Source organism: Diceros bicornis, chromosome 31, assembly GCF_020826845.1.
Source record: "Diceros bicornis minor isolate mBicDic1 chromosome 31, mDicBic1.mat.cur, whole genome shotgun sequence".
NCBI lineage: Eukaryota > Metazoa > Chordata > Mammalia > Perissodactyla > Rhinocerotidae > Diceros > Diceros bicornis.
The window spans coordinates 44,416,648-44,438,146 of NC_080770.1; the positions used below are offsets into that span (position 1 = coordinate 44,416,648).

A 21,499-nucleotide genomic window follows, 5' to 3' on the forward strand; every position below is an offset into this window, starting at 1 on the left:
TTAATGATCTGTAAACTTTCTCGCCCCTCTCCGAATCTCTGAGGGGCCTCACATCTCATGTATTTGATAGGATTTTGTTAACCTCTCCAAATCTCTGAGGGGCCTCACATCTCATGTATTTGATAGGATTTTGTTAACCATTACCGCAGGGTAGGGATGGGGAGGCTGGGACCCCAATGAACAACCTTTTATTGAGAAGCCAGTGCTCTGCAGCCAGACAAGCTGGGGCTCTAATTCCAGCTCTGTAACCACGTCAAGTTGCTCGCCTACAAAAAGGGAGGGCAGACTCTACCTCATAGGGTCATGGTGAGAATTAACTGAGATTATATATGCAAAGCATATGGCACAGCTCCCACTGAGTGTTTCCTTTTATTCTTGTTAGTTAGGTATTATCTGGAGAATAAAGGAGCAGTGGCTTGGAGGACTGGTGAGGACATGAAGGAAAAGAGTTGAATCAAGAAGAAATATTTACCAGATGCCTACTGTGTGCCAGGCACCGTTCTAGGCTCTAGAAATGTCGCAGTGAATGAAATACACATAAGCCTCTGCCCTTGTGGGAACTGTAAATGTGTAACCAAGTGGTAAATCCATCTGTTCACTCCTGGAAGCCCAGGCGTAAATCCACAATTAATTACCAAAGCCACAAGGAAAAGAGGAACAGTGAACCGCACGTACACAAATGCATACACACAAACAACCACAAAGCCTGGCGTAGGTCTGACAACTTGTCTTGGATTTTCTTAACAAGAACCTAAACCAATTGCCATCCTTCCTTCATTGAGCGCTCACTGTACACCAGGCATACGGGGGCATCAAGACATTGCGTAATTGGCAGAGGCGCTCAGCAAACCTGGTTTTCAACTCCTGAGCCTGTGTATGCTTTCTCCCACACCTCACTCACCATCAGGGAACTCAAGGAGTCTCTTCCTTTCCTCCCCAACCCCTTCCTCATCATGACTGATTTCCTTTTATGCAGAAATCTGAAGTAACCCAACAGATATTTTTAAAGCACAGCCTCAGACACCACGGTGGGAATCTCCAGCCGTCTTCTCTTAAACGATTCTTCAGTCCTTGTCCCACAACCAGAAAGGCCTGCTGTCAAGCCGCAGAAGCATGCTGGGGTTGGGGTTGGCCTCTGTCTGCTGCCACACAGGGACACGCAGGAGGGAGGCCCTCGGGGTTAGGGCGCATGAGAGGCTCATCCAAGGTTAGAGACCTCCCAAGTCTGATGGTAAAAGACCGCTTCATGACGGGCGGAGCTGGCGGGGGGAGGTTAGCAGGGAGCCTCGGCAGCAGTCCAGAGCTTGGGTGGGCACCACACGGAGAGGTTCCAGCCCTCCCTCTGGCACTGACTTGGGGCAGTAAGTTATGCGTCCTCTCTGAGCCTCAGTTTACTCCTTTATGAAATGGGCGAACAACAGCGTCAGCCTTTAGGGGCCACTCTGAGGGTCCAGAGAGATAGGATGGCGCAGCCCGTGGCATTCGGTGACACCCACTATAATAATCATGATAAAAACGTCCACTCCTTCTGCTACTATAACTGTGCTGTTCCCAAGGCGCCGGAGTTTGCCTCCGGACATGTGGAAACAGAATCCCAAAGTGTAAACATGCACCTGAAGTCCGGGGTAGCCACGGGCCTCGATCCCAGGAAGGGGATGGAGGGATTCTACAGTTCCCCGCCCCGGGCAGCGTCACCTAGCAGCAGCGACCCCAAGGGACCCCCCGGTCTGTCACCCTCGACTCCGGCTCCTTACCGTGTGCGCCCCGCGCATTTGGCTGTCCGTGGCCTCCCGGACCCAGGGACCCCACTTCTCGGAGGCGACCCAGAGAGGACGTGTGTCCCCTCTCCGGAGCGACTTGGGGTCGGAGAGAGCCAGGCACGGGTCCGAGGCGCGCTCCGGAGAGGCGCCCGCGGCAGAGCAGGCACTGGCGCAAGGTTGCTCCAGCCCGGGGCCGGCACGCGGGGCGCGGAGCCATGAGCCCAGGCGGGCAAAGACCAAGGTCAGCGGCTTCCCGCCCCCAGGGGAACCTGAGTGACCGCCCCGGCCACCCGCCTCCCCACCCGGGAGGGCTCTTGGTCCACAGCTGGGGCTCCATTTTGGCGAGGGATCGCCTCCCCACCGCGCGACTCCCCGCCCACTCCCGGACCCCAGACTCACCCTCTCCGGGGTGCAGGTGGCCCGCGGCGCCCAACAGCAGCGCGGCCACGGCCACCAGCAGCGGCGCGGCGCCGCCCCCCGCCGGCCCCCGGCGCCCATGGCTGGGGTCCCGACGGATCAGAGCGCGTGGCGCCGGCCCGCGAGGGTCGTGCTCCGAGGTGGCCGCCCGAGGGGCGCTGGGGGCGCGTCCTTTTCTTCCACGCCCGCGGCCCTCGGGTCGCAGCCCCCGCCCGGGAGGCTCCTTGAATCAGCCGCCGGAGGGGCGCGCGGCCGAGCAGCCGCCGGAGGGGCGCGCGGCCTCGGCCGCTACAAATCCGGCGGCGCGGCTCGGCGGAGGCGGCCCCGACCCCGGGCTACTGATGCCGTAGAACCAACTGCTTCCTGCTGCCTGGAAGTGGGTTTTAGTGAGGCTGGCTGTGCGGTTCACCCTAATGAAGAACTTTCTAACAGTGAGATCCAAACAAAAACGGAATGGGCTGCCTTATTGGCAGCATTTTCCAAAGTCAGTCCATGATGTAAGGAAGTAAGATAAGTTAGTTCTGTGATTATAGAATTCAGAGTTCGAGAGGGAAAACAAGCATTGTTCACATAGTTTCAGAATAGTCTAATCAGAAATGTAATAGAGACACATGCATGATGCTTTGGGTACCCAGAGAATCAAACTCTGCCTGGGGTGGGGACAGGGAAGCCTTCATAGAGGAGGAGGCACTGGAACTGAGTTTTGAAGATCAAGTAGGAATTTTCCAGGCAGCTAGGGGAGGGAAAGTTGTTCCAAGCAGAAGAAATAGATCACATGAGCTGTATGGATTGGTGGTTAGGAGAGTGTACCCAGGAGCTTGGATCCCAGCTCAAATACTTTGTAGCAACATGACCTTGAGCAGCTACTCAACCTCAGTTTTTTCATCCATAAAATGGATGGTGATAATTTGGGTCACAGGCATTGTTGTAAAGATTATATCAAAGCATGAATGTTAAGAGCTTAGTACCTGCCACACAGCAAGTGCTCAATAAATTGTAAATACTACTAATTCTCTGGAAGGGGAAAGCATTAAAGAGTTCTGGCTGGATGATCTGCACTTAGCACAGTGCCAGGCACATAGGACATTCTTGTCAATGTCGACTCCTGTTATTATTATTCAACATCATGACCCCTTCCATGGTCAAGCCTGACCTTGTCCAGTTCATCCTCATGAGTGCTGCTCTGTGATGCCCTTGTCCTTACTGGGTAGAAACCCACCTGCTCCTTCTCTGGCTTCTGAGATCCCTTAGCAGAGTCTTTAAAAATCCACTCATTCCCAACCCCACTGGCTTACAACAGGGTTTTTCCACCTTGGCATTATTTGTAGACAGATAACTCTCTGTTGTGGGGAGCTGTCCTGTGCACTGTATGAAGTTTAGCAGCACCCCTGGCCTCAACCTACTTGATGCCAGCAGCACTTCCCTCCCACCATCTAGTCAGGAAAACCAAAAATGGCTCCACACATGGCCAAATGTCCCCAGGAAGTAGAATGAGCCTGCTCACACCTTTCAGTCAACTTACAGCCAATCAATCCCCCCAGTCGCCAGTACCCCAGCTGGTAAAGAGCTTCTACTGCAGACTCCTGTCCAGGGCTATTTAAGTGTCCAAATGAACCTGGTCTTGCTCTGTGCACTCACACGTCCTCACCCCGAAAGGAGCTGACACCGACTGAGTGCTGACTGTGTAGCAGTCATCTGGCTGTTTTATGTGCTTAATGCTTTAATCCTCCAGTCCTGGAGATGGATGGTGGAGATGGTTGCACAACAATGCGAATACACTTAATGCCATGGACAGTGCACTCAGAAGTGGTTAAAATGGTAAATTGTGTTATGTATGTTTTATCACAATAAAAGAAAACAGTGCCTGTATGCATTGTTATTTATATGTGGTGTTTTTTTTTTTTTTGGATAAGATAGAGGTTGAGAGAAGCATAGAGACTTGTCCAGTATCACCCAGCAAGGAAGTAATAGAGCCAAGATTTGAACAAATAGGGATTTGATTTCAAAGTCCCTATTTTTATCTTGGCATTCTACACCCCGCCTCCAAAAAAAAAAAAAACACTGTAATATATATTTCAGGAGTTTTTACACACTCACACGCACACACTCTGTCCTGTGAGTCCTCAAACTCACCTTTCCTTCCAAGGTGCCCAGAGGGTCCCACTGTTCTTGATGCATCTTTTAAAAAATGCAAAGCCCTGGATATTTGGAATCTCTAACCAGCAGTTCCTCAGAGGCTAGCAATTCTGGTTGTGGTCCCCTAGTGTCATGAGCTTCTGTCAAACTCTTTCCCCCCCAAGACCTCTTTTGGAAAATATGTTTCCACCCACCCAACCTCCCCAACCCCTGCCCTGCCAGTCACACAGCCAGAGCTGGCAGAGTTAGCCATGACTCACTTGAATCCGGGCTGGCTTATCACACTGTGACTCCTAAATCAATACTTCTCATTTGGGTTGAAGAGAAGCCCCTTCAGCAACTTTCCAAGTGTGGTTTTACCTCTTTCTTTCCCCATTTTCATTAAGGATGCCAAAATTTGGGTCTGAGGACCCCTTTGTTGACACTGAGTGACCAGGGTGAAGACACCAGCATTATTTCCCTTCTTGTTGCCAGTAAAACTCTCACATCTCTCCAGGATGGCCAGGCATGAAATGGACCCTTGATCATCTTAATAATCAAATGACATTTTGCAGGACACTGTCATTTATATTATTTATTTAAGCCTCACAATCCATTAGCACAGCTTAAGAATCCACAGCAGAGCTCACTCAATAAACAGTTGTTGAATGAAGATATTCTGCAAGGGAAACACTATTTTGGTTGGAACTAATTTTAATGACAAATTGGCTGAGAGAGTAGATGTGACTTACCTAAAGTCACACAGCTACTAAGAGGGCAGACTAGGATTTGAATTCCTATTTGTCTGATTCCAAATCATAAGTTCTCTCAACACGGGATGTTGCTTCTTTCCTGGAGTTAATGCTCAGCTCTTCTGCCCAGGAGGCCAGAACTGAGAACTCCCCTAGGGGATCACAGTTGTGGATAGCCAGTCCTCAGAAGGTGAGCTGAAGGTGCCCCCAACCCATGATATAAAGTTTGTTCTGGTACCAGCCTCATGACCAAGGTCACGTGCCCATGCCTGGCTGCTTCCAACAGCTTTTATGGAAGGTCAGCATGGGTTGACCTTCAAGATGGATTGAACATCAACATAGATGACTTCCTGCTGTCTAGAGGCCTGGCCTTCTTGGGTTCACAGCGATGAAGACAGACAGGGAAAGAACAAGCACAACTCAGACTCAACTCAGCACGTTTGTGGGAAACAACATGAGCAGTTCTTTGGATTCATCCTGCCATGAATGTCTAGTCTCTCAATCATGCCTAGACGCCCAAGGTCTCCACAAGGCTGGGTTCCAAGGTGTTTCCCCCACTTACCATGGTCTGTGTGTGGAGTGAGGGACCTTTCTCAACACCCCATGAGCATGTCAACCCCCTCATTCCAAGACAGTCTCAGATAAAACCTCCCTGGATTCCAGCATCCTGGGCTTAACCAGTGCTGCCTCTGTCTGTGCAGAGATAGTTGTCATCGCCTGGGTATGGAAGCTCCAGGGAGAGCTGTTGCATCAGAAACCCCTCTGGGTCTACCTTTCTGCTGGAGAGAAAATTGGTTGCAATGGGAGCCTAGAGCCCTTTATGTTTGGATTGTCGCTGGAGGATCATGGAATAACATTTACTCATCTCACAACCACAGAAGGATGAGCAGCACTGATGTGGATAATTGAATGCGACAAACATCCAAGTCTTTTCGTTTAGATCCAATTAGGAAGAGGAGATGAGGGAATCCATTATTGCAAATGGACCCATGCTCTAAAACAAAACCAATTCTGATGTCCAGGAGACCTCTTCTGAGTTAAATAATGAGACAGTGATGGTGGTGGAACAGCTAGGAGGCAGCTTCACTGGCTTGAGACATTTCTTCCTCTTCCATTCTTGAGGAGCCTGCAAGTCTCAGGAGATGCAATGGTCAAGAGATAGATGACTCTAGTGCCCATGAACTTATTATGTGTCTACAACCAGAGCCAAGGGAAAGGGCAGAGACCAGAGAGCCAGGCTATCCTCAACAAAGTTGCCCTCTGCAGAAAGTCACAGGCAAGGCCAAAGCAGAGTGATTTACCCAGAGCTCTGCTCAAACCAAAGCTGAGTCAGACAGGTGGCAACAAGGTGTAACCAAGACAGAAGCAGGAACAAGTGACATATGCTAAGGACTTTATTTATAGTAGTAACTATTAGCAAATTCCTTGTACCATGCCACCACTCTCTACTCCCAAGTGCATGGCAGATGTTAGTCATTGATCTCATTGTTTTCTACCTCTGACCTTAGATGGAGCTTCCCAACCTAGCACACCATACAGCCAGAGCTTACAAATTGGATTTGACATTCATAATGAAATCTTCTTTCCAAGCAGATTCTAGACCAGGACTCAAAGAAGTTGGGATAGTCTGCATGGAGATAAAGAGCTTGTACCAGAAAGTTATTCCACACACTGCTTCCTTTGTTGAGAAAGTCTTGTTCTGGAAGAAATGTCAGTTGAACTAAAGGTTAGTGATGCTGTTGATTGACAGTCCATCCCAAAGTCATTTCCCCCTCAAGGGCCAATAAGAGCTCATGGACCACACTTTGCATAGCACTGCCATAGACCATGAGATCCTGGACAGGAAGTATCCTGCTATTATTCATTTCTGTGTAACTGCTACCCAAGGTACATGGACACTTCAATGTTTGTTGAACAGACAGGGATGGAACAGACAGGAGTTTGGAAAGAGAAATCAGGATATGGAGAATTGGGCAGGGGATCTTGGATCCTCAACACCTAGCATGCTGACTTGCATCAAAGATGGATGGATGGGTGGATGGGCAGGTGGGTGGATGGAAGGGTGTAGGAATGGAAAGAACAAGCCATGATTCAAGTTATTTGTGGCTGAGTCATGTTGTTCTAAGGAACAGATGAAGAAAAATAAAGATGAAAAAGAAATTGTTAGTAGTCTTGGTGTGTGCCTCAAATATTTGTCCTTGCATACCACCTTCATAATTTTGCCATTTCCATGTTCCATCCACACTAACGTTTTCTCAATACAGGTATCTCCTGCTTAATGTCAGTTGTCCACTCCTGAAAAGCAGATGCACACAAAACTGTCTATTGGAACCCTATATTCCATTATTTAAATGGGAAAAGTTGTATTTTACATCAACCCCAAACTCTCAACCAATCTCCTGAAATATAGCTAAAACCAGTGAAACGCTTACGTATCAGTAACAAGCTATCATGCTGGGATATGACATACTTAAAACATTGCTTCCTGTTGACTGAGAAATGAACAGAGCTATTAACAGTGTGAAGTCATATTTCTTTTCCATTGCTTCCTTTTCCAAGATTTTCTTCACTCTCTCAACTTTTGGGGAAATCATTGGACAACACTAACCTTTGCTTTTGTCAAAATGTAGACGGTCCTTGAGGAAACAAGTTCATGACAAGCACATAACAGCAGAGAATGACTCACATTGAGTGTGATGTTGTCATAACCTCTCGGCACCAGTAATACCTGAGACGCACACTCTCCTTTGTTACCACTTGGGACACTTTTTCTATACACTGTTTTGTTTAAAGTCTTGTACTTAGCTTGGTGTCAATGTCAACTTTTCCTCTGTAACTATGGGCCAGAAAACATTATATTGAGAGACAGACACATTTTATGAAGTTTGGGCATTAACAAGACATTTTTGCATTCTACTAGGAAAAGTTTAAACAGGGAGATAGTCTGTGTAATAGACCTGTGTTTTTCTTTAATCACTCACTTTTAGTTGTTTTTTTAGAATTTACTTAATTTCCTCTTTTATGCTGACAAGTCATCACCATTAGCCTTTGGAAAAGATAAGCGTAAAATGATGGAAATGGCTGAAAAAAATAACACCAAGTCTTTTCTCAGGGTTTCTAACTTTTTACATGAAAATTTTTAAACCTACAGAAAAGTGGAAGGAACAACCATGTACCCTTAACTAATTGTTACTCTTTTGCCACATGGCTTTCTCGCTTTACATACATATAAACACACGACCACACTCACTTTCACATAACATCAAATTCACAAATTCATGTGACGCGAAATACACCTAACATAAAATTAACCATTTTAAAGTGTATAATTCCATGGTATTTAGTATATTCACAAGGTTGTGCAATCATAACCTTTATCTAGTTCCCAAAATTTTCCATCACCCCAAAGAAGACTCTATATTTATTAAGTAGCTAACTCCCATTATCAATCCCCCGGCATCTGGCAGCCACCTATCTGCCGTCTGTACCCACAGATTTACCTATGGTGGATATTTCATATAAATAGAATCATACAGTATGTGACCTCTTTTGTCTGAATTCTTTTACTTATTATAATGTTTTAGAGGTTCATCCATGTTGTAGCATTGTTGTAGGCTGAGTTATATCTCTTCAAAATTCATATGTTGAAATTTTAACCCCACAGGAGCAGAGAACCCAGCTGTATTTACAGATAGAGTCATTAAAGAGGTAATTATGTGAAAATGAGGTCATTTGGATGGGATCTAATCCAATATGACTCATGACCTTATATGAAGAGAGCAGGGATAATGTAAGCAAAATGGTGGAATGGGAAGCCCCAGACTTCTTTCCCCAGCATGGACATACTGATTTAACAATACATAGATTATTTCCCTTTGTGAAATCCAGAGACCAGTTGAAAGGCTCCTGTACCTCAACTGAGCATGAGATCAGCTGCATTGAAGCCAGTAGGAAAATACACGACACCATCTCACCATAATTCCTCCCCCATCATAGCACCACACAATCCAGGAGGAAACCCCCAGCTCCCAGATTCTCCCTGAGAAAGGAAGGAAAGTGCTGTACCACACATCCCATATTCTAGCATTTTCAGGGGCTGCCTGAAGGACTGGTTTCTGTCTTGCCTGAGTCTGAGCACTGATGGGAAAGTGGCCCAGGTTGGGAGCCACTGAGAACAAAGGTGATGGTTTAGACTAGTGTGCACTCCCTGGCCATAGACCTTTCCCCATGTCAGCACAAGGCAAGTGAGCTAAAAACCCCCAGTCCTGGCTTCTCCTTGAGGAGGGAAAGAATTGGAGAATTTGTCCAACATTCCAGCCTTTCAGGGGGTTACCCAATGAACTCACATCTATATAAGAGATTCTTCTCTGAGAATCAACCAGTCCCAAAAAGAAAGAAAAAGCTACCACTACGGAATCCCCAAGGAAACAGCCCAGCCAGGTCACCCTAAATAGAAAACCAAGTAAACAGGCTAACACACGTGCATAGAGCTTCCCATCAACTCTTTTACCCAATTAACCAAAAACATGTCATACAAGGGACAGAGACCGAAACAGTCATTCTGAAAATAAAGGCACTTTGGAGGAAACAGACTTTGAGGGAAGAAGAAATTAAAAAGAAATTCTTAGTAATATTAGAAATATAACTGAATAGAACTCAGAGATATAACTACAAAGATAATAACCATGAAACAAAGGATTTTATCTTTACTTTAAATAACAAAAAAAATCTTTTAGAATGTTTTTAATGATAGGAGACATGAAAAACTCAATAGAAGTGTTGAAATATAAAATTTAGGAAGACATCACAAAAGAACAAAGAGAAAAATAGTAGAAAAATGATGAATAAGTCAAAGAATCATCACAGATGGCCCAACAAAGAAACAATAGGCATTTCAGATGTATGGAAATATGAGAAGAAAAAAACAGAAAAATTCAAAGAAATAATGCAAGAAAATTTTCCAGAATGGAAGTTGTGAATTTCAAGATTGAAAATTGCTCAGCAGAATAGACAAAAATAATATATCCTACAAGCTTCCAGAGAGATAAAACACGTTTCCTACAAAACTCAAAAATAAGAATGCCCTGGAACTTTTCAACAGGAACACAAAATACTAGAAGGCAATGGAGTGATCTCTTCAAAATGCTCAAGGAAAATTAATTCCAACCCAGGATTCTATAGCTGGTCAAATAACCATTTAAGTGTGAGAATAGAATAAAGACATCTTTTGGGCCGGCCCCATGGCTTAGTGGTTAAGTGCATGTGCTCCGCTACTGGCGGCCCAGGTTCGGATCTTGGACGTGCACCAACGCACTGCTTCTCCGGCCATGCTGAGGCCACGTCCCACATACAGCAACTAGAAGGATGTGCAACTATGACGTACAACTATCTTCTGGGGCTTTGGGGAAAAAAAAAGGGAGGAGGATTGACAACAGATGTTAGCTCAGAGCCGGTCTTCCTCAGCAAAAAGAGGAGGATTAGCATGGATGTTAGCTCAAGGCTGATCTTCCTCACACACACACAAAAAAGAATAAAGACATCTTTAGACCTGATGGTATTTTCAAAAAGTGTGTCTCCATTGACTCTTTCTCAGGGAGCACGTGTGCCACCTCAATGGGGCATAAACCTAAAGAGAAAATACAGACTACAGGAAACAGAGGATTCAACTCAAAATGGCATCTCTAGGGTAATGGTGAAGGGGCGTCCTAGGATGGCAGCTGTCAGCTCGTTCAGCCTGAAGCAGTTCAGGAGGCTCCAGCAGAGGTTTCTTCAAGAAAACTAAACTGATAGAAAACTTCGTGTGTTTGAAAGTTTCGAGAGGAGATTTACATAAATGCAGAGAGTTTTGGGTTCCAAAACAAAAAGAAGACGACTCAGTCTCTCACCACCACTCCTGCCCGAAACTCACCTGCGGATACCAGCAGCACCTGCAGACACATTTGTGCGAGGACACTCACAGGGGTGGCACTGCTTCCATCATATCTGGAGAGCCTGCCTCAGCAAACACACACACTGCCGTGGACTTAAAGTAGAAAGATGATGTCAAATATCCACATACTTGGTCTACAGGCTGGAAAAACAGACCCTAGATTTGTACAGTGCTATGCATCCTGTTTGCACAAGACAAAGGCGAGAGACACATATCTTCTGTAGGTCCTTTCCCTACCTTGCTCTTAAGTCTGTGGATCCAGGGCCGTGAGCAGACCCAGTGAGAGATGCCCATCAGCTCTCCCCATCTCACAATGACTCCTGAGGACACCTCCCTGGGATGTGTCACGCCCTGGTTAGCCCACCAGCACCTTCACCCGAGCAGTGACGAGCTAATTGTCAAGGGATGGAGGTCCCAGGGGAAGCCTCTTCTGGCTTCCTCTTTCAACTGCAGAGAATATTAACAGCAGTGGGAGTCAGGTGCCCTACATCTAACGTTTGCCCCAGCAGAGCATGAGAAAACAATTATGTTCAGCTCTTAAGTGACCACAGGAATGGAGGAGGGAGTATTTGCATGGATGACTGAAAAGTGCCAGGCCATCGAATACCCTGGAGAGTTCTGAGTGAGAAGAATGGGAGAAGGAGTCTGTTTTATTTTATTTATTTTTAAGTGGTTATTTTTTTTATTTTATATTATTTTATTTTATGTTTTTGTTGAGGAAGATTCACCTTTAGCTAACAACTGTGCCAGTTTTCCTCTATTCTGTATGTGCGTCGCTGCCACAGCATGGCTGATGAGTGGTGTAGCTCCACACCCTGCAACTGAGACTCAACTGCTGAAGCAGAGCATGCTGAACTTAACCAGTAGGCTACAGGGCCAGCTCCCAAGGCATCTGTTTTAAAATGTAGGTTTATTATTATTCAGGTATGGTGAGGCCAACAGGTCAGGAGATGATTGCCATTGAAAAGACACCCTGTTTCTTACGGTTCCCAAGAGGAGGTGGCACACCATGCCATGGGGGTCACATGGGGAGGCACCAGGGTCAGTCAGGAGGCAGAGGGAGAGAGGGGAAAACGTGGGCAACAGCCTTTATTCTGGTTTCCATGGAAAAAATGGGTGAGGCAGGGTTAGCCGGCTTAGGATTGTCTAGTCTGAATAATTTTGGTGGGCTCTGGGGCACAGGGATGTCCCTAGTTGTCTGGCGCCTGGTCCCGGAGTGATCTAGTAAGTGGACAGTGGCCCTGAGTATAAGAGCTCCATGAAGGAGAGGGTTGGGGTGTGGGCTCTGCATTGGTTGGTTTGCACATGACAGGTGCACTCACAGGTGGTTGTTTGCTGTCTCTAGGAATTAGCTAGTCCTGGGAGGAGCAGTCTCTCCCCAAGCAAGTCCCCAAGATGTCAAAGCATCAAAAATACAGAATAAAAAGACACGATTAATGCAACATTCCTGTGTGTTCTCCAGGGTTTGTGGCAAGACTGCTCGAGTAATCAGTGGTTCTCAGCACGGAATACACAGTAGAGTGAGCTGGAAGTTTTTAAAAATGTGATGCTCAGGCCACACCCCAGGTCAAGTGAATCAGCATCGTTGGGGAATGGGGACCTCCAGACTAAAGAATGGATGGAGCTGCTCATTTCAGCAGAGCCAGAAGGAGGTGCAGTGTCCTGGAAAAACTGTGATTTCCCCATGTAAAAACACCCCAAATTCAGCAGCACGATCCTCTCAGGGGAGGATCCACAGAGGGCTTCCCATGTGTCCATCGTGTTATTGTTGCTTGTGTTGGGTGGTGGATACACACAGGCACTTGAGATTCTGTGTGTGTGTGTGTGTGTGTGTGTGTGTGTGTGTGTGTGTGTACAGTTGATCGTCATTACTAACAAAGACTATATCTGAGAATTCACCTACTTGCTAAAATTTATTTGCAATCCCCAAATCAATACTGGTGGGATCTCCTAGGCCATTCGCAGACATGCACAGAGCAGTGAAAAATTTGAGTCATCTGCACGCTCCTTCCCAGCTGATGTCAAGCAAGGCAAGGCTCTCCCTTCTAGTTTCAGCTCTCAGACCACAAACATGTCATCGTCATGGTCTATCTAGTGCCACGTGTGTCACGTTTTTGTGCTTTTGTGCCTTCACTGTTTACATTGGCCCCCAGGCATAGTGCTGAGGTGCTGCTGTCTAGTGTTCTTAAGTGCAAGGGGGCTGTGACGTGACTTACAGAGAACATGCGTGTGTTAGATAAGTTTCGTTCAGGTATGAGTTGTAGCACTGTTGGCCGTGGGTTCAATGTTAATGGATCATTAATACAAATTAAATGGGGTGTTTTTAAACAGAAACACACACAACACAAAGCTATGTATGGATTAGTTGATCAAAATGCTGTAACTAGAGACTTGCAGGATCCTAATCCAGTGATTCCCAGTTTGGCCACATGCCCAGTTGGGTGAGCAGTGTGGGATAGGTTGCACAGAGACTGAAGAAAAGACCCAAAGATGGTGAGTGAGACACATGGGTTTATTGGGAATTACTTACAGGGAATGTCCAGCAGTGGCCGGCTGGACGGAAGTGTGCACCTGCCCCTGCCCCCGAGAGAAGCTTGCTTAAGCAGGCAGAGGAACAAAGGCTGCGTGCTTGCCGAGGAGGACTGTCCATGTATGACCTGCATTCCAAGGACGAGAGCTCTCCCCAGAGGGCCTCCATGTTCCCTCAGACCATGACGGCCTTTGAGCTAACTGTCCCATGAGAAACAGCTGGGTCGGCCAAGCCCAGGATTGTGATCATCATGAGTGCTGGCATGTAGCCCAGACAAGGGGCCCCAAGGACGCATGGCTCATAAAGGGAACAATAGTTCCCCTACATTCCCCTAGAAGCAATAGTTCAGCGTTCATCGTGACTTTATAGAACACAACTACTGCAATAAATTAAGAGAATCAGCCATTGATCACTTAAGCATTCTTGCCTTAACCCCTGGAGAACAAACAGGGATGCTGTATTAATCTTGGCTTTTTAGTCTGCATTTTTTCCAGCTTTACTGAGATATAATTGACATAATATATGTGTAAGGTTAAGGTGTACAATGAGTTGATTTGATACACTTATATACAGCAAAGTGATTACCACCATCATGCAGCTAACAGCTCCTTCACATCACACATTTCTTTTTTGTGATGAGAATATTGAAGATCTACTCTCTTAGCAACTTCCAAATACACAATACAGTATTTTTGACTATAATCAGGATGCTGTGCTGAGATCCCCAGAACTCATTCATCTTCTAACTGGAAGTTTGTACCCCTTGACGAACATCTCCCCATTTCCCCCACCCCCCAGCCCCTGGTAACCACCATTCTACTCTCTGTTTCTGAGTTCAGCTATTTTAGATTCCACGTGTAAGTGAGGTCACACATGATTTGTCTTTGTCTGACTTATTTCATTAGTATAATGCCCTCAATGTTCATCCATGTTGTTGCAAATGGCAAGAGTTTCTTCCTTTTCATAGTAGAGTAATATTCCACTGCATATATATATATCACATCATCTTTACCCATTCATCCATTGACGGACACTTGGGTTGTTTCTGCACCTTGGCTATCCTGATTTATTCTGTATTTTTGATGCTTTGACTGTGTGTATGTGTGTAAGTTTTGTAAGCCTGAAATATTTTGTAATTTCAAATTTTGAAATCAAAAATGTATTTAGAAATAAAATAATGAAACCTTGTAGTTCCAGCTTTATTGTGAGTTTTCCTTTCATCTCCCAGATGAAACAAAACTACAAGGCTACAAATTTTTCAAAGTGGAGCAACAACAGCATCAGCCTCACCTGGAAGCTTGTTAGAAATGCAGATTCTCAGGCCCCACCCTGGACCTGCTGAATCAGAATCTTTGGACAGGACCAGAACTCTGTGTTTTAACAAGCCCTCCTGCAGATTCTCATACACCTTTAAGCAAGAGGACCCGCTGGTCTGAGAGAACTGCCTCACAAGCCAGACTCACTGTCCACGTTTCAGATGATCAGGGGGAATGAAGAATTTAAGAATTTTGAAGACCCAGATCTGTAGATCTCCAATTGCCGCACATTAAGTTCTTCTGGGAGCTTTTAAAAATCACTGATGCTTGCTCTCCATCTGCAGAGATTCCGATTCAATCGGTCTGGGGTGCAGCCAGGATCTGGGGATTTGTTTAAGTTCCCCTGGTGATTCTAATTTGCAACCAAGGGTGAGAACTCCTGACCAAGAGAACAAAGTGGCAGCAGGGGAAAGGAAGAGAAGCTGGTGGTCTTGGGCTCCCCCTGCCGGCGGGAAGCTGTACATGTCGGCTCCCAGCACCCTCAGGCGGGCGGATAGAAATGCCGGCCCACGTGGGCTTTGTAGGAGTTCGCTGCACATATCTGAAGTCTGGTTGATATGTGTCCACGAAATGCCCTTTCAATGGAAATGCCTATTTAAATCCATTTAATCCTATATAATTCCATTTCAAAGCTGTTGTTTGAATGTTTCCAGTTGTCATTTGCTCACACACACCCACATACAGAATACATTACCTGTAATTTACGTAACAAACCCTCATATAGCACTTACTATGTGCCATTCACGGACCTTAACCCTGCACAAATAACTCGTCCCTCCCCATACCTGCCCTTTGACGTCAGTACTATTATTACGTACAATTTGCTAATGGGAAGATGAGGCACAGAGAGAATAGTAGTTTGTCTCAGCCATGAAGTGGAGGGGCTGGGGTTTAAACCCAGCAGCTGGCTCCAGATCTGTGGTCTTAACAATATCACGGCATTGTTGCCTCTAATCATGACGGTCTCTGCCCTGTTTGCTGTGGTATCCCAGGATCTAGCATCTGTTATGTGCCAGACACAATATCCCCTCAGCGAGTCCCAACCTCCACTTCCACTGTTTGGGATGGATCTGAGACCTCACAGTTTCCTGGACCCAGTCACTGCAGTATCTCAGAGATCTGGGTTCAAACCCTGCTCCTGCACTGTTCCAGCTGTGTGACTTTGGGCAAGTCACTTCACCTCTCTGAGCCTCTATTTCCCCATCAGAAAAAGTGGCCATAGTACCCATTTTTAAGTCATCACAATGCCCCATTCCAAGCTGTCATCTAACACCCCTTTCACTTGCCATGAGGATTCTTTAAAGGGAAAAAAAACGTTTATTATTGTCTTAAGTGGCTGTAATGTAAATTCACCACAATACTCTTTCATGGGGTCAAGGGTCCATCCTGCAGATGTGCCGAACAAGGTGGAGAAATGGGAGACACCTCCCCGTCCACACACAGCTGTATCACTATCGGCACTAAAGGCTGGGCCCTCAACAGAGTCTGTTCAATTCTTAATGGAATAATCCATCTGAACTAAATGTGTCCTTTTAATGTGCTGATGCTCAAAGCTCTATTATAACCCCACACTCATTAGGATAGCTGTAACTTTTTTAAAAACCAGAAAATAACAAGTGTTGACAAGGATGTGGAGTCAGTGAAATCCTCTACAGGGCTAGTGGGAATGTAAAATGGTGTTGCAGCTATGAAAATAGTATGATGGTCCCCCCAAAATTAGAAACAGAACTACTATATGATCCAGCATTCCCACTTCTGTGTGTATACCCAAGAGAACTGAAAGCAAGATCCCAAAGAGATATCTGTACACCCATGATCACAGCAGCATCACTCACAATAGCCCAGAGGTGGAGGCAACTCTAGTTTCCAGTGATGGAAGGACGGAGCAACACAATGTGGTATATACTTATAATGGAATAGTAATCAGCCTTAAAAAGGAAGGACATTCTGACACACGCTGCAACATGGATCAACCTTGAGGACATTATGCTCAGTGAAATAAGCCAGTCACAAAAAGACAAGTAAAGTGTGACTCACTTATAGGAGGTCCGTAGAGGAGTCAGACTCACAGAGACAGAAAGTAGGATGGTGGGGGCCAGGGGCTGAAGGAGCTGTTCTTTAATAGGTTTAGAGTTTCAGTTTTGTGAGATGAAAAGTTTTGGAGATTGGATGCACAACAATGTGAATGTACTTAACACCACTGGACTGTACACTTAAAATGGGTAAGATGGTAAATTTTATGTTATGTTTATTTTACCACAATTAGACTTTTCTTTAAAATTTTGTTAAAAGTTGTGATTTCAATAAACCCTCCAAAGGATAAAGAAAAAAAATCTGATTACATCATCACTATGGCTCTTTTTAAAAACATGAGGGGGACATCCTTCCAGCCAAAATGCTTATTCTTATTCTTTAACCAAAAACATTTGAAAACAGAACGGCTGCGCACCAAAGCGTTAATCAGGTCAGCTCTGAGCAGGGGCATTGGAAGGTCAGAGGCAGAATCCTACTTTTTTTTTTTTTTTGAGAGGAAGATTAGCCATGAGCTAACATCCAATGCCACTCTTCCTCTTTCTGCTGAGGAAGATTGGCCCTGGGCTAACATCCGTGCCCAGCTTTCTCTATTTTATATGAGACGCGGCCACACCATGTCTTGACAAGTGGTGCATCAGTGCACACCTAGGATTGGCACCTGTGAACCCTGGGACCCCAAAACAGAGAGCCTGCACTTAACCACTACACCTCTGGGCCAGACCCTATTTTTTTTCCCTTACATAAGTTTTAAGTGGTGAGATTATGGGTGACTTCATTTTCTCATGCTGTGTTTTTCAGCCTGTTTTGAATTAAAAAGTAAAAATGACAACCAAGTTTGAATGTGATGGATAAGGCGCTGTTATTTAGTATATTTCTAAAGCCACACTAGCTGATCACCTTCTGATGAATATTCTAAGGATTAATATTTTAATATTCTAAGGAGGCATGTGGCCAGCTCTCCCATAGGACACTGTAAATAACTTCAAGACAAGGCACCAAGAGAAAGATTCCTGGGTCTTACTGGGTTCTGGATCAGGGAGCTGGGTCAGACATGCCTCCTCAGGAACTCTCTATCCTCCTCCTTCTCCAAATTTGGCACTTTCAGGGGAATCCAGACTAGATGAGTGTCCTGGGAGCTTTCTGGGACAGGGAGGGGCCCTATCCCCACCCCTTCATTGTGACGTCTTCTAAAGGGGGCAGAGGGCAGGGTGATGTCACAGACCACTGGCCGGCCCCTCTCCCTCTCTGCCTGTGCCTGCCGCAGGCCCGGCCTCACCTTTACCCCCCACACCTCTGCACCCCAGAGGAAAGGGGTCAGCTTTGCCAAGCAGGCCACCCGGCCACCTGCAGCCATAGTTGCAAATCACTCCACCCCATTGGAGCCCCAGTCCTCCCCAGAGACCCCCAGGTCTGGCCTGACACCCTGCTCAACGCCGGGAAACAAGGCCTGCAGCAGGACACCAGCCCCCAGCACGGTGGGCGACAGGTTGCCACCAAAGACCGGAGCGGTGGTCATCGACACGGGCACAGGCACCTGTCGGTGGGCTTGGTGGGGCAGGCGAGGCCCACTACACCGTGGCCACCATCGTGGGCTGCCAGCCGCAGAGGCCGGCCCCCACCGGGCAGCAGGCGCTGGAGACGTTCATCGGTGAGGCGGCGCACGCGCCTCGAGCTGACGCTGGTGCAGCCGGTGCGGAGCGGCATCGTGGTGGACTGGAGCGCGGCCCAGCTCATCTGGCGCCACCTGCTGGAGCACGACCTCCGCGTGGCCACCCAGGACCACCCGCTGCCCTTCTCAGACCCGCCCTTCAGCCCCACCACCAACCGCGAGAAGCTGGTGGAGGTGGCCTTCGAGTCGCTGCGCTCCCCCGCCATGTACGTGGCTTCCCAGTCTGTGCTGTCCGTCTACGCGCACGGGCGGGTCAGCGGGCTGGTGGTGGACACGGGCCACGGGGTCACCTCCACGGTGCGGGTCTTCCAGGGCTACAAGCTGCCCCACGCCACGGAGCGCCTGGACCTGGCGGGCACCCCCACCTGACGGCCTTCCTGGCGGAGATGCTGCTCGGCTCCGGCGTGCAGCTGGGCTAGCAGGACCTGGACACGGTGGAGGACATTAAGCATCGCTACTGCTACGTGGCGGCCCATTTGCTCCAGGAGCAGGCCCGGCCCGAGCAGGAAGACCGGCAGAGGCTGGAGCTGCCGGACGGGCGGACGTCACGCTGGGCAAGGAGCTGATCCAGTGCCCGGAGCTGCTCTTCAGCCCGCCCGCGATCCCAGGGCTGTCGCCCGTGGGCCTCCCCACCATGGCCACACGGAGTCTTCTCAAGGTGCCCCTGGAGGTGCGGGCGGACGTGGCCCAGAACGTGCTGCTCTGCGGGGGCTCCTCGCTCTTCGCGGGGTTCGAGGGCCGCTTCCGCGCGGAGCTACCGCGCGGTCTGCCCTGCGAGGCCCGCGCGGTGGTGACGGCCCGGCCCAGCAGGAGCCTCTCGGTGTGGATCAGGGGCTCCGTCCTGGCCTCGCTGCGCGCCTTCCAGTCCTGCTTGGTCCTGCGGGAGGAGTACGAGGAGCAGGGCCCCCACATCGTGTACCGAAAGTGCTACTGACGCGGGGCAGGGGTGGGGAGTGTTGTGGGCAGTAAAGCTTCCGCTACCCAGCGGGCTCTGTCCTCCCTTCCCTCAGGGCCCGGCCGCGTCCACTCCTGGACCCACCCAGACTCGCCTTGCTCTGACCCCACACGCCCACCCCACCGAGATCTGCCTCCAAAGACATCCTTGGTTCTGCCCTCTCCTAACTCACCTCCCATGGTCCATCCCGTGAGAGACCCCAGTTCTGATTCCCTGAACCCACCTCCCCCAGGATCAAGGCCCGACACACCACCATGTCCTCACCCTGTCAAACCCGTCTCCATGATCTGTGTCCCCCAGGGCACTCTCAGGTTGGGGCCCCACCCAAGCCCAACCCCAAGACATCCCCAGATTCTAACCCCTAATCTCCCCTCCATCATCTATTTCTTTTGATATATAGTGCCCCAAGATTCCTCTGGGCTCTAAGCTCCCCAATTCACCCCCTTGCCATGTCCGTCAAGGATCCTCAACCACCCCCATACCCTGTTCCTGCCCAAGGAACTGCACTGGGCACTCCAAACCCCCTCCCAGAATCTTTCCATGAGTGTTGCAATCCCTAGGTGCACCCTCATAGTCTGCCCCCAATTTCTAATCCCCCCAAACATAGTCCCGAGATCTATTTCCCAAGACATCCCCGGTTCTAAGCACCTCAAATCCACCCCCTCATTGGTTTTCTCTTGTCTATTTAACCAAAGTGCTCCTATACTCTGATAGTATGAGCACCCCCAAAATTCTCCCCACAAGTGCTGAAACCCCACATTCACCAGAAAAATCCAAGTTCTGACCATCAGGGGTCTCCCCTATAATGGCCCACTAAAGGATCCCTCGTCCAAATCCCATGCCCCAAGTGCCCCTCCCCCAAACTCTGCCCTCCCCTCACAGTTTGCTCCCCTAGACTCTTTCCATCCAGGTGCTCCCACAACCGATCCCCCATTTGTACCCCCAAAGAACACCATGTTCTGAAACCCCAAACCCCCAGGATGATGCCACTGCTCTCAGCCCAGCCCCTTGTTCTGCATCCCTCCGAAAATACCCCTGCATGGTCTGTCTCTCAGTGTACATCCTGACCCCAGTCCTCAGCCCTGGAATCCTCCCAGGAAGGCTTTGGCCCCCAGGACCATCCCATGATGACCCCACTAATGCCCTAGGTCCCTCCCCTGTGTTCTGACCTCCCAACTCCCTCCCCAAATACAGTCTCCCACGGTCAACTCATGATGAACCCCCAGAACACCCCACCCTGGGGTTTTCAGACTCCCAGAAAAAAAAAAAAAAAAGGATGTCAGAAGATATATGAAAAACCCAAAACAAGAACCCCCAAGAGGTTAGAAAGTGATGAGGAGGAACTGCTTTTTCTTCTCACCAGGGGGCAGCGCGTCCAAGCTCAAGGGGCTGAGGGCTGCACCAAATTTAGAACCATGACGACTGCATCCCAGAGCTCAAAGGAGACCCACCCCGTACCACGGGGTCAGGGCGCTGCCAGCCACACACACACAGAAGGGATGTGGGACAAGCTGAGTCCCATATGCAACTGGAAGTGAGGAGGATGCACAAACCCCCACCACTCTTGGGCTGCTGACAAACCCAAAGGGCTCTCATTTAGACCAGACTAAGGTTTCCCCAGCCCCAAACCTTCCCTGGGACAGAAATTTCCCCTAGAACTCTCCAGAAATGTGCCCCACCCATTTGCACACTCTCAGGGGTGGGGAGCTCACTACCTCAAGTCTGTTGTTAGAAATCCCACCTCCTTCCAGGAGTTGTAGGTAAACCTCTGTGCTCTCTGCTTGCCACTCCCCTACCCGGGGCACTGAGAGCACCAGAGAGGTCCCCCCACCCGCATTCACACACACCCCTGGAGTCTACTCTCTCCCAAGCCCACCGTCCCCAATTTCTTCCACTTCTGGTTTTAAGTCATTCACATATTCATTCCACAAACATGCACTGACCACCCACTATGTGCCCAGCTCTGGGCTGAAATCTAAGGAAACCACAGTGCATCACTTGGGATGTACCATGGAGGACAGG

At 48.2% G+C, this 21,499-nt stretch overlaps 1 pseudogene; it reads left to right on the forward strand.

The window, feature by feature from the left end:
* The first annotated feature begins 1,463 nt into the window (after positions 1 to 1,463).
* On the forward strand, positions 1,464 to 19,478 carry LOC131395476 (actin-like protein 9; annotated as a pseudogene).
* The last annotated feature ends 2,021 nt before the right edge of the window (positions 19,479 to 21,499 follow it).